The sequence below is a fragment of the Cibotium barometz genome, chromosome 53 (assembly GCF_041138505.1).
Source record: "Cibotium barometz isolate CiBa-2024 chromosome 53, ASM4113850v1, whole genome shotgun sequence".
Taxonomy (NCBI): Eukaryota; Viridiplantae; Streptophyta; class Polypodiopsida; order Cyatheales; family Cibotiaceae; genus Cibotium; species Cibotium barometz.
In genome coordinates this window covers 10,986,748-10,999,474 of record NC_141098.1, presented here as the reverse complement: position 1 = coordinate 10,999,474, position 12,727 = coordinate 10,986,748, and the positions used below count along the sequence as shown (strand labels likewise).

At 39.6% G+C, this 12,727-nt stretch overlaps 1 long non-coding RNA gene across 1 annotated transcript; it reads right to left on the bottom strand.

The window, feature by feature from the left end:
- Positions 1-383: 383 nt before the first annotated feature.
- On the bottom strand, positions 384-1,121 carry LOC147608282 (uncharacterized). Its single transcript, XR_015264461.1, has 2 exons — positions 937-1,121; positions 384-837 (listed from the first exon to the last, which is right to left on the bottom strand). It is a non-coding gene; the product is annotated as an uncharacterized LOC147608282 (long non-coding RNA).
- Positions 1,122-12,727: the final 11,606 nt, after the last annotated feature.

Sequence of the window (12,727 nt, the reverse complement as noted above, 5' to 3'; positions counted from 1 at the left end):
ATAACACTAAAAATTGTTTGAAGTTATATTGAATTATCATCAAAATACTCAAATGTATGGTTGCAACTACGTGTGTAAAGAAGATCAGAGATCATCAAGAATTTGTTTTCTGATGATGTGAACACAACACCATGAAATAAAGAAACACACTTGTTGTGTATATCATTTTATGCAAAGTTGGGCTCTCTCTTGAATATGTGTCACTTTGAAATCACTCTTCAGGTGATAAGTGTGTTCAAACTTTCAAGCTTTATAATAAGAGTGGAAACGATGATTTACTTAACTGCGTTCAAACATTCAAGCTTTATAATAAGAGTGGAAACAATGATTTACTCCATTGAGATGTTCCCATAGATTGAACAAAATTGGTTGAGCTCATCAAATAAGTTTAAATTGGTATCGATTTTATTTCAAACGCTTATCCAATCCATGAGGAGAGACAAGTCTTCAAATGGTATAAGGACTCAATGTTTGTAAATACATGTGTGGAGATAAGGATTAGGGGATGAATAATGAAATGTGTACAAATGTGGAGAGAGTCGTACTACAGCCTTATTATACTTATGCATATCGCAGAAGCGTGGTTGGTTTAGCTCAAAATGGCACCAACGAGAAGCGAGAGAAAGGCCGTTATTGCAGCGAACCCCATTGGAGCCATATAGTCAGCTGCGCCTGAAGATGCTGGGGATGGCGCAGGGGAGGATCCACTCTGAGCCATCACGCTTTCACCGCTCAGGATACCAAACACCACCACAAGGAGGGCAATGCAAGAGGCCATGGCGGTAACCGATCCCTTCAACTGAAGAAAAGCCATTGTCTTCTTGAAGAGACGAAGTGCTGTTAAATCCCACAGAAGGTCGAGAGAAAACAATGAGTAAAAGCTGCAGAGAGAAATCTCTCTCTCTCTCTCTCTCTCTCTCCCCACACACGCACTACCTCAGAGATTGAAGGCAAGTAGATGGTCTGAGACGCTCCGCAAGCGGTTGGCGGAAGGCCGTGAAACTGCGGGAAGAAGCTGTGGATACTCGTCTCGGAAAGGGACAATTAATTATATATATATTACAAAGGGGCCGGAGTGTGCTGTGGGTTTAGTCGCCCCAATTACATAACATGGGGGGGAGAGCGCCTGTTGAATGAGCCCGAACTGATATTGGGGCTGCGGCACTTTCCTATGAACCTGCGTCCCTCAAAAGACTAGAAATAGTGTGAAAAAGTCAAGGAGATGTCCTTTGTCATCATTGATTAGTTCTCTCGCAAGACTTGGTATAATAAGCCATACTTTCATAGCCATGCAAGAACTAGCCGTCCAACGTCAGCATTTCATAGCCATGCAAGAACTAGCCGTCCAACGTCAGCATTTCATTAGAGCCCAATCTGGTTCACCAAGTCGTCTCCATATCTATTTTAATTTTGCAAGTTGCCATTGATGTAGGATGATGAGATTTATCTAGTTGTCGACATGTTAGTCATAATCTCTATGGGGATGCCCATTATCTAATTTTAGGATATTTTATTTTGGATGCACTTTTTATTTATATCTACCAGGATTAATGTCTTTAAGTAGTTGTGTGCATTGGTAAAATATTTATCAAGATTAATGTGTTTAATCAACTATATATGCTCGTATGATATAGTCAGGATTAATGTGTTTAATTAGTTGTGTGCACTGACTAATATTATTTTGGATGTAGGTGATGTTTGAGTAGTGGATTATGTGTTAATCATGGGTGGAACATGTGTTGGACCACTTTGAGATATTTTGAAAAACATGTGCACACCTTTTATGGTTTCATATTTTAGTATTAATGTTTTTGTAAGGCTAAGGTCTCAAACCTTTGTACATACAAATTAGTATTTTATACTTTTAGTAAGTCCAAGACTTTTTAATTGTAACTTGTTATACTTTTGTAGAGCTTTTACGCTAAAAAACTCAAAAGCACTTGAGCTTTGTTTTTGGAGTTATCTTTTTGAAAAGCAAGATTTTCTAATACATATAAATATGGGTTAATGGCACAAGGGACACACTCATTCAAACCCAATCTTGTGTCAACAATGGTGATCTCTTTCTTATTCTCTATCTCTCTTGTTTATTTAATTTGTTTATTAAAGTTTATGCTTTTGACTTGTGCAAGTATATGTTATGCTCTAATTTTTGTGCTTGAGATTTAGAGTTTCTTCTCCAAGTGGCATAAAGGTCCTGACAGTGGTGTAAGAGCTTTGGAAAATACTCAAGGAGAAAAATTTTTGAAGAAAAATTCAAAAGCAAAGTTTACACAATTATTTTGGAGAGAAGGCCAATGACTTGATTTTTTAGAAAATACTAGAGCTTCAAATAAAGAAGAAATACTTGCATGGGAATGCCAAAGAATTGGGACACTCTCAAGAATTTGATTATGAAGTGAAGGATGTAATAACTTTGGAGAAAGGAAGAAGCTCACAAAAATCCAAAGGATAAAGAAGGCAAGGGCATGTAAACCTTTGGGCAAAGGATTGAATGGCTTATGTGTTTTTTGTGGACCATTAGATCAAGGGCTACGGATTTATGTCACCTTTTCTCCAAAAACCACCTCTATGCAAGCAAAAACCACTAAAAACCACTTTTTGATTCCTTCACTCTCTCCAAAATCCAATAGTATGGATGGAATGAGAAGGTTTTCAGCATTATCCTTCTAGTTTCAAAATTTGGAAAGCTTCAAAGTCGAGAAAATCTATAGTGGACAATGTGGGGAAGATTCTTTAATTCATTAACTTTATTTTATTTTATTAAAAATTTTACACTTCTTTCCTTTACACGCTTCCGTTGTTGCCTGAGATTTTTTTCATATCTTCTCTCTCTCTCTCTCTCTTCGCCAGATTTCTTCTCACTCTCTCTACGCTACTCATCGCGGATTCTTTCTTTTCATTGGCAATTTTCTCTCACTTGTAGTCGGTTCTTTCTCTTTTATTTCTCCTTCGATGTGTGCCTGTCAACTGCAGCTTGGGCCCATTGTATCCACTTAGCCCATTGCCTCTGCAAATGAACATCCTATCTACATTGAATGGGGGAGTCTTTCTCCTCTGAGAAGGTCACAGTCTAATTTTTGGAGGTTAGTAGAGCTAGGGGCCTCTAGCTATGCCACCATCTCATTCTATTCGGGAAGCTATTAGTGGGCTAGTTTGCCCAGCACTCCTCCGTTTTGTTGATCAGCGAGTTAGCTTGGTTACGGTCAAGACCATTCTCAATCAATTTAGCCTGCTCAGTGGGTTTCGCGTATGGCAGTTCCATAGGTCAGACCAGTTGAGGAAGCCCTTTGCTACACATTGCTTTCTCCTTCTCTTTTCTCTTTGGCCATCGATAGTCATGCTCTAGCCCTACTGAACCACAGCAACTCCCTAAGCGAAGCAACCCCCCAATTCCCAGGACTGTCGCTCCATCTTAAGCACTCAATACCCCTTTGCCATAAATTAACCAGGAAGCCAAAGAACCGTGTTCTTTTAACCATGGAGCCTTCTTTCGAGAAGACCACCGCGTTTCAGTCTCCCCTCGAGAGAAGTTTACATGCATTTCTCATGAGCCAATCCATACATCCATATCCACATTCCACATTCATACATACACATCCATATCCACATTCATACATCCACCATCCATATCCACATTCCACATTTATACATCCATATCCACATACATCCATATCCACATCCATACATCCATATCCACATTCCACATTCATACATACACATCCATATCCACATCCATACATCCACATCCATATCCACATTCATACATCCATTTACGTTTATCTGATTCATATCACTTCCATCCATCCATTTACATCTATCTGATTCTTATCACATCTCATCACATCTATTTATTGAATGTAAGAGAATTCTAAATTTTTTTTGATATAAAGATTCTTTACGCATCATCTAATTAGGCATAAAGACAACTTTAGTAAGAATAACACTTTTATAAAAATCCTTTTATGCATCTTATTTAGGCGTAAGTTCAATTTTAAGGAAAATAACACTTTCGAATTAAAAATAAACCTTTTATGCATTTTACTATGCATAAATTCCATTTTAATGAGAATAACACTTTCAAAATAAAAATAAATCTTTTATGCATTTTACTATGCATAAATTCCATTTTAATAAGAATAACACTTTTAAAATAAAAAAAAATCTTTTATGCATCTAACTATGCATAAATTTAATTTCAATGAAAATAATACCTTCGAAATAAAAATAAATCTTTTATGCATCTTTCTATGCATAAAATCAATATTGATAAGAATAACTCTTTTGAATTAAAAATAAAATTCTTTATGCATCTTTCTATGCATAAAATCAAAATTGATGAAAATAACTCTTTTGAATTAAAAATAAAATTCTTTATGCATCTTTCTATGCATAAAATCAAAATTGATAAGAATAACTCTTTTGAATTAAAAATAAAACTCTTTATGCATCTATTTATGCATAAAATCAAAATTGATGAAAATAACACTTTTGGATTAAAATAAATTCTTTATGCATCTTTTCATGCATAAATCCAATTTAGTAGGGATTACACTTTTAGAATAAAAGAATTTCTCTTATGCATCTAATTTATGCATAAAATCCATTTATGATGAAAATCACACTTTTAATATTAAAAAATATCTTTTATGCATACAAATCATTTATGATGAAAATCACTCCTTTAATATAAAAGAATTTCTTTTATACATCTATTTATGCATATAAATCATTTATGATGAAAATCACACTTTTAATATAAAAAAAAATCTTTTATGCATGCATATGTTTATGCATACAAATAATTTATGATAAAAATCACTCCTTTAATATAAAAGAATTTCTTTTATGCATATAATCACCCTTTTAATATAAAAAAATATCTTTTATGCATATGTTTATGCATACAAATCATTTATGATGAAAATCACTCCTTTAATATAAAAGAATTTCTTTTATGCATCGGAATGCCTTTTTTCAATGAGGCATAACACCATATTCAATTTAGAGAAGACAAAAATCATTAAAAAACCATAAAAATTAAGCATACATGGAAATTTATGTATTTCCTTACTTCCATTCATCAATTAACTTCAATAGCATTAAAAAGCCATTCCAATTAAGCTTCTCAAGCTTGAGAGGGGTTGAGAAGAGAGAAACATTGAGAAATTATGGAAAAAGATCAAAATTCACACTTTACCTTACAAATTTCTTGATTCTTTGATCACGGTAGAGGCCCCCAACCAATCAATTGGTTTGGTATGCTGATAGAGCCACCAATGGAGATTAAAGAAGAAGGGAAGCTCCAATTTCTTCAATTTGGAGAGAATTTTAGAGAATAGTAAAAATTATCATTATTTCAACATAATTCTGGCATAGTATAATTATCCTATTTTTTTACAAAGGGCTCAGGTTCTATTTATAGGAGAGGGAGGCTCTAACCAAGACCAATTGATTTCTAGAATTTTCCAGATTTAGTTTGGTTGAATTTGGACCAGATTTGGACCTAGTTTGGTTCTTTTTTTATTCGGTTTGGTTCCTTTTTTATTCGGTTTGATCCAAGAGAGAGGAGAGATAAAAATATCACATTATTTTTGAGTTTAAAACTCATTCAAGCATGTGAAGTAGGCACCTCCTTGAAGGGACTCTCCCCTTCCTTATACATGTGTCAAAATGGAATCATTATACCCAAAATATCTCATTTTGTTAGTAATACTCATAGTTTTTTACTAATAAACCTTTTACATAGTCAACTCTTCATCTTATGTTGTGAGCATTTACTCATTTTTGGGGGGATTTTCTTTATTTCTTCCATTTTTTCCTCCACACATTTGGATGAATCTTATTGGCCCATAGGAACCTTAATTTAAAATTTCAAAAAAAATCTTGACCCTTTGGATAAGGCCTCTTGAACAGATTATACTTAATTTCTAATGCACCTTCTGAAAATCTTTTTGAGCTTCTGTTTCGGGGGAACTTATTTTAATAAGAAGAGATATTTTTCCATCCAAAAATATTTAAAAATTGAATTACCACTCTCTAGAAGATTTTCTCTCTCTAGGCCAAAACTGGTAGAACACCATATTGGGGAATATGGGAATTTCCCACAAGTTTGGGACACGTGGTCAAAAGTTTGGATTAACCATAACTTGAATACCACTAATCCAAAATGAGCACTTTATAGCTCTTTAGATTCCATTTTTCAAGCTCTTTCCAACGATAGGTCATATGATAGGGTTTTGAGGAACTTACAAACATGTTATCCATGTCCCCTTTTTTAAGTATTCAAAAATGGGAATTGGGAAATTCCCAAATTCACTAATATGGTGTTGTAGAAACAAGATCTTTTATATTTCTGAAGAGGGATTTGACTACAGGGGAAGATACTGGACATCCTGAGAGGCCGGGGAGGAATCTTATAGGCGTGAGCCTTGCATGCTAGACTGGGAATCCCTACTCCTCCCAACTCTTTGGGCTTTATAATCATCTTCTAGACAATGGAGCTAGGCCCCCCCTATGCACTTGTATTGTCTAGATAGCTTCTCTAGCCTTCCCAGTTAGTTTTAGCAAAAGGAAAAATGGTTACCATGTATACTGTGAGGATACTAGAATATGCCTTGCCCCACCACGATTAGCCGCCCGGGGAGAGAGAGCGTCTTCCTACTCCACCCATCCATTTTTTAGCAAAAGGAAAAATGGTTACCATGTATACTGTGAGGATACTAGAATATGCCTTGCCCCACCACGATTAGCCGCCCGGGGAGAGAGAGCGTCTTCCTACTCCACCCATCCATTTTTTTCTTGACCTTACCCATCAGCCAATTAAATTTTTGCTTCAGAGTGAGCCCAACTCTGATGGGAGTACCTAAATATCTTATGATTTGTCCATGCGGAACCAGCTTGAATTCATATTTGTGAAACCAGTCCTCAAGCATTCCATCACCCAACCAAAGAGCTTCAGCTTTTTCAATATTGTTAAATGAGCCCAAGACCTCACAAAAGAGGCTGAACCATGCTAAGAATAGATCAATGTTTGCTTCTTTAGCCTCTAGCACAGAATGATTATCATCAGCATAGAATCGACTTAACTACTGCGAAGAGCCATCCAAAAAGGGCAAGCCTCCTCAAACTACTGCGAAGAGCCATCCAAAAGGGCGAGCCTCCTCAAAGCCCCACTTGCTTGCAAGGAGTCATAAGCAGCTCAGGGACCAGCACAAACAGTAGAGGGTGTAGACAGGAAGCTAGGTCCTCCACACTCCACCAAGATCCTCCCATCATCACCTCTAACCGCCGTCGGTGCACTCCGATTGCTAGTTCCCTTCGATTGCTCCGACTGCCATCACTGCTGCTGCTGGTGTCCTCCGATAGCTTCGACCGCTGTCATCGCTGGTGCCCTTCGACGGCTCCAATCGCCATCACCGGCGATGCCCTCTCACCGCCGTCATTGTTAGTGCCCTTTGACATCTCCAACCGCCGGTACCCTCCGACATCTCCGATGTGCATGGCCAACTCCAGTGGCACTCATGGAGGCAACACCCCTGTCCCTTTCCGAGAGGGGGAGAGAGATGCTTTTGAGCACCATCTCCCTTTTCTCAACGACTAAAGATCTTACCTCTACGCTACATGATAAGGGTTGGGACACGCGAGGAGGAGGATACCCAACGAGGAGATAAGGGGAGCACTCTCTTCGCGGCCGCAGAGGAGACTCTCTCTTGTATCACCTTCACTCTAGCACATTCAGCGAGAGCGCATTCTCTAGTGTATGACATTCTCTGTGTTGCACAGTCGCTCTTGTATCATTCTTTTCTACATTTTGGTATATAGTGTTGCCATCTTGTGGTGTTTTGTCTATCTCTCTGTGTGAGTGAGGTGTGTGAGTGGTCAGTGGTGTGTGTGATGTGAACTAGAGGCGTCTAGGGATACTGCAGTGGTCAGTGGTGTGTGTGATGTGAACTAGAGGCCTCTAGGGATACTGCAGTGCTAGGTGGTGGTCCGAGAGCATGGTAGACAGTGTAGAGCATAGGTCTTGCATGTCTAGCCAGTGAGGTCGACTCATCCTTGGCAGGTATACTTCCTTGAGAGGATCCATTCTCCCTTTTCCCCAACCGTAGTGTTCTTGTCAGTAGTCCTTGAGTTCCCTAGTGAGAGGACTGACGGATTCATCTACAGAGGGGTTGATGGGAAACCTTGCCTGACTGATCTCTTGAGAGGAAATGCACCACCATAGTGTTCATTTATCATAACTTTTGCTGAGGTTGATGGAAAGAGTGCATGCAAAATTCCAGAGACGTTACGCCCGAGCCCTAGAGCTTCGTAGGTCTCAATAATAATTTCCCAAAAGCACTCTATCTTACGAGATCCAAGTTTAGCATTACAAAGGCCTTATTATGCTCCATGGCTTCTTCCAGACTCACTATTGCATTCAGGATAGCTTCATGGATACTGCAAGAAATCCAAACTAGTTTTTTGGGCAAGATGAATTTTAATCTTAGGACAATGGCTTTAGTTATGATTTTGTAGGACACAATAAGCAATTTTAGGGGTCTCCAATCGAAGGGTGATCAAGGATGAGCTTTATGAGACCCATATTTACAAGGGGAGACAGAGAGCCCCTTTTGATAGTCTCATTTTCCATCCTGTACAAGGCTCTAGAACACTGCTTCCATACGGCCTACAACATTGGTTGTGTTTGTTGTGTATTTGTGTTGGGGAGTGGTCTTGGAAGAGGCCTCCACTATTTTTTCTAATCAATTCTAATGTTTGCATCATCAGAATCATCAACGTGAATGAGCAAGGTGGTGTTCTTCTTTTCTTTCTTTTCAAAAATTTACAAAAATCATAAAAATAAGGAGCCATTGATTGTGCCTTGAACTCGTATTATATTCCTTAGGCGTAACACAATCACCTCGGAACCATTTGGATAAGGATCTTGCACCCAAATTCACCTCAGTCAACACAAGAATTTCCCATCTGAAACTACAGGAAAATCTTTCACGACGTGAAACGTTTTGTGCAACTTCATGCCGTGAAACGCTCCCGACATCAATGCCACGATTAGTGCCGCAATTCACGAGATTACCTTGCCAAAAATAGGTAGCCTTATCTTGACACCTCTGACACCATATCTGAGAAAATCAAGAATCGTGAAAGTGTAGAAAATCGTTCACGAAGTGAACTATTTCAGAGCATTTCACGGTGTGAACCATTTTCAGTTCATGACATGAACCATTTTAGAACCTTTCAATGGCATGAACCATTTTCAGTTCACGACGTGAACCATTTACTTTTCATGACGTGAAACCTTTTCCCTTCACGGCATGAATTGATTCTACAATTTCACGCCTTAATCAAATCCAACTCACAAACCTGGTATTGTCGGATCAAGGCTAAGGAAGTTCTTGAGACCATTAAAAATCATAACAAGGTAACGTGGAGTTTTGAGTCCAAAGCAAAAATTTTAAACACGTGAAAGTGCAGAAAATCGTTCACATCGTTTTTTGACATTTCACGCCGTGAACCGTTCTCTGCCATCTCACGGCCTCAAAAACGAGTCGATAGTATATCTGACTAAAATTTAATTGGGATAGCAAAATAGCTTATCAAATCATTTCCACATGCACTTGAGGTTTAGAAATCTCATCGAAGAAGACGACCTCACTCCTGACGATAATGCGTCACATCACCTAGGATCTTTCTATCAAAAGAGTACAGGTTCATGCCACTCTCAGTAAGCACCAATTGAGTGTCTTAAGGAATCTCACCATTGTCAAAACTAGTAGTGAAGATTCCGTGAAAGAAGGGCTGCAATACTCTGGGTTTGGGGAAGAGGAGAAACCACCCTCCCCTACCAGATCCAGCGGTATCATTGATATAGCCCGAGGATTTTTTGATCTCCAAACAAGCAATGATGAAGAGGCGTAATCTGTGGGCATGGGTCCATCAAACCAACGTTGGACTTGGTCCAAGGCAAGAAGTACCTATCCAAACTTTAAACTTGAGGTTGTCAAACACTGGCACCCCCCGAATGAGTAGAGACATGGAAAGTGACTAGGACTGGTTAAGTATTGTTCCCAAGTTCAGAGGAAGTAGAATTAGATCTGAAAAGAATTGAGGTAGAACGACAACTACAAGAATTGATCTTAAGGAAACAAGAGCTCGATACTCGAAGGGCTAGAGCCGAACAAAAGGAGATGGGAAATGTAAACTTACTTCAATCATGGGGTAAAGAGCTGGAAATGGTCATGGACAGAAGTGAGGAAGAAATTCCAAACTTAGAACCCATTAGTTAAGAGCCCAAAGCGGAGGAAGGGTTTGTAACCCTAGATGAAGGGGATAATCTACCAAGAGAAGCGGGTGGTGGAAGACTGCTTGTACACCAAAAAGGACATTGAGCAAATGATCAATCATCCCATGTTCCTACAAGACATGGAACTCTTAATTCTGCAAAGGCGTACAGACGCGACTAAGGATGAGCCATTCCAGAATGAAGTGGCTGGACCATCCCATAGACCGAAAATGCCTAGAAGAGCCGACATAGGAAGAGGACGAGGTCTAGGTAGGGGGGGAGTAGTTCCTCAAAGACCAGGGGTGGATCCAACCATAGATCTTAATGCGGCCACAAGGATGGATTTGTTTAATATGGCTACAAAAATGGGCCGCCGAGGTATAGGTAGGGGGGAGTAGTTTCTCAAAGACCAGGGGTGGATACAACCATAGATCTTAATGCGGCCACAAGGTTTAATATGGCTACAAAAATGGGCCGAGGAATGGTTAAGGAACCAGGCACTTCTCTAGAATCTCAACCCTCCCAAATAAAGCCACACATCATTTCAAAGCTCGTTCAAAAATTCTATGGGGATGGGGATCCTATTCAACATGTAGAGATTTTGGAGTCCACATGCGAAACCTACGAGCCAATCAGTGATGTAACAATGATTCATGCTTTCTCATTGACCCTAGAAGGAAATGCGCATCAATGGTTCCAAACCCTCAAACCCAAAGATAAGGTTAATTTCACGCAGCTCAAGAATGCGTTTGTGCCTAGATTTGCTAGAAGTGGTGACAGATGGAGTCCTGTGTGGCACAGCTGCACAACATCAAACAAAAGGAAATGGAGTCGATACGAGACTATGTGTCTCTGCGGCTAAAGCACTTAAATTCAAGGTGCAAACTACGGGAAACGCTAACTGATGATTAGTTATTGCCTTGCTTCTAGAGGGGAGTTAAAGACCACAAGATGCATGATTATTTGGTATTAGCCCGACCGGCTACTCTGGATGCATGTTGTAAACTGACAATTGAATATGAAGACAACATGATGGAATTGCCACAACCGAAAGATGTCAAAATATCTTCACAGCAATGACTTCGCGTGTTTCGAGTCACCAAGAGATTGGAACTCAGAGCAAGCAAGTCGGAAACATAACTGTGAATGAACTCAGTAATGCAATACTAGAAAATTTGAAGGTAAAGGACGGAAGAGAAACATCTGGGCATGGGAAAACCCATCTTTACCCCTGTAAAGAATTGGTGTGGTGTTCTATGTGTAGCTTGAATCACGCTACCACCAAATGCCCACACAGAGCAAGGCCACTACTCTTTTGTGCACACTGTGTAAAATTAGGGAATCATGACACCTCCATGTGTAGATATCCAAGGTTCCAAACAGTAGCATAGCTAGCGGCACCTAGAGCTCCATTGGCCTTACCAGCACAATCTGTACAAATCACTGTAGCTGTAGGACAGCCAAACTCTTCCTATTTACATAGGGGGATGTTTCGAGTACATGACTGACACTTCACCTCTGCTGCTGCCACCTGTTTTACTACCACAACCACCATAGGCTAAAATCAACAAAGTATTAATTGAAGAGCCATTAGAAGATATGGATATGGTGCGTGAAGTAGAACTCAGTAGTGGAGAGTACTATGAGGAAGCTGCGGAGATTGCACTAGAATTCTATGTCTTACAGAATAACACAACAATACCTGTGTTTCAAACCACGATACAGTGGAAGGGTAAGGACATAAACTCAAACATGAGGAGAGGACCGCTACAATGTTTTGGTTGTGGTGGACCACATTGAATTGCTGAGTGTCTAAACAAGAATGTGGTTCATATGCGCCAACCTCAACAATTGTCTGCTTCACCCAATGACATGCTAGTACTTACTTGTACTAAATGTGGGATTGATCATTTGATCAAAGATTGTCCATACCGTGCAATTGGTTTGACTTCCACTTCTAACTAGGCCACCGTCCGGACCATTAGTGTGTAGCCTCGAAATATCATGCCACTCAATGTCCTGACACGAGCCCAGGCCCAATTGGGGGGAAGAACCCAGCAGAGGCAACCACTTCCAAAACTGGCAGGAGAAGGAGGGTGAAAAAAGTGGGTAAGTGTGACACCAGGGTCACAATCCAAGATGGATCCAAAGAAGAGATGATCGGCACTAAATCCACTCAATCAAGAGAAAAAGGGGATCAAGCGGTTAAACAAAAAGAGCCTGACCTAGAGATGCAAGGGGAAAGACCATCAACCCCTAAAGGAGTCGGTGAATATCCAAATGCCAAAGAGGAGGTAAGGAAGATCGAAGAAGCCAAGGCCCTAGTACAGTGTCAACAACTTCATGAAGCCAAGTTAAGGACTAACCAAGTCAAGGATACAATGTATCCAAGAAACGAACCAACAAGGGAAAGGGAATTGGACGTACCTACTCCAATTCCAG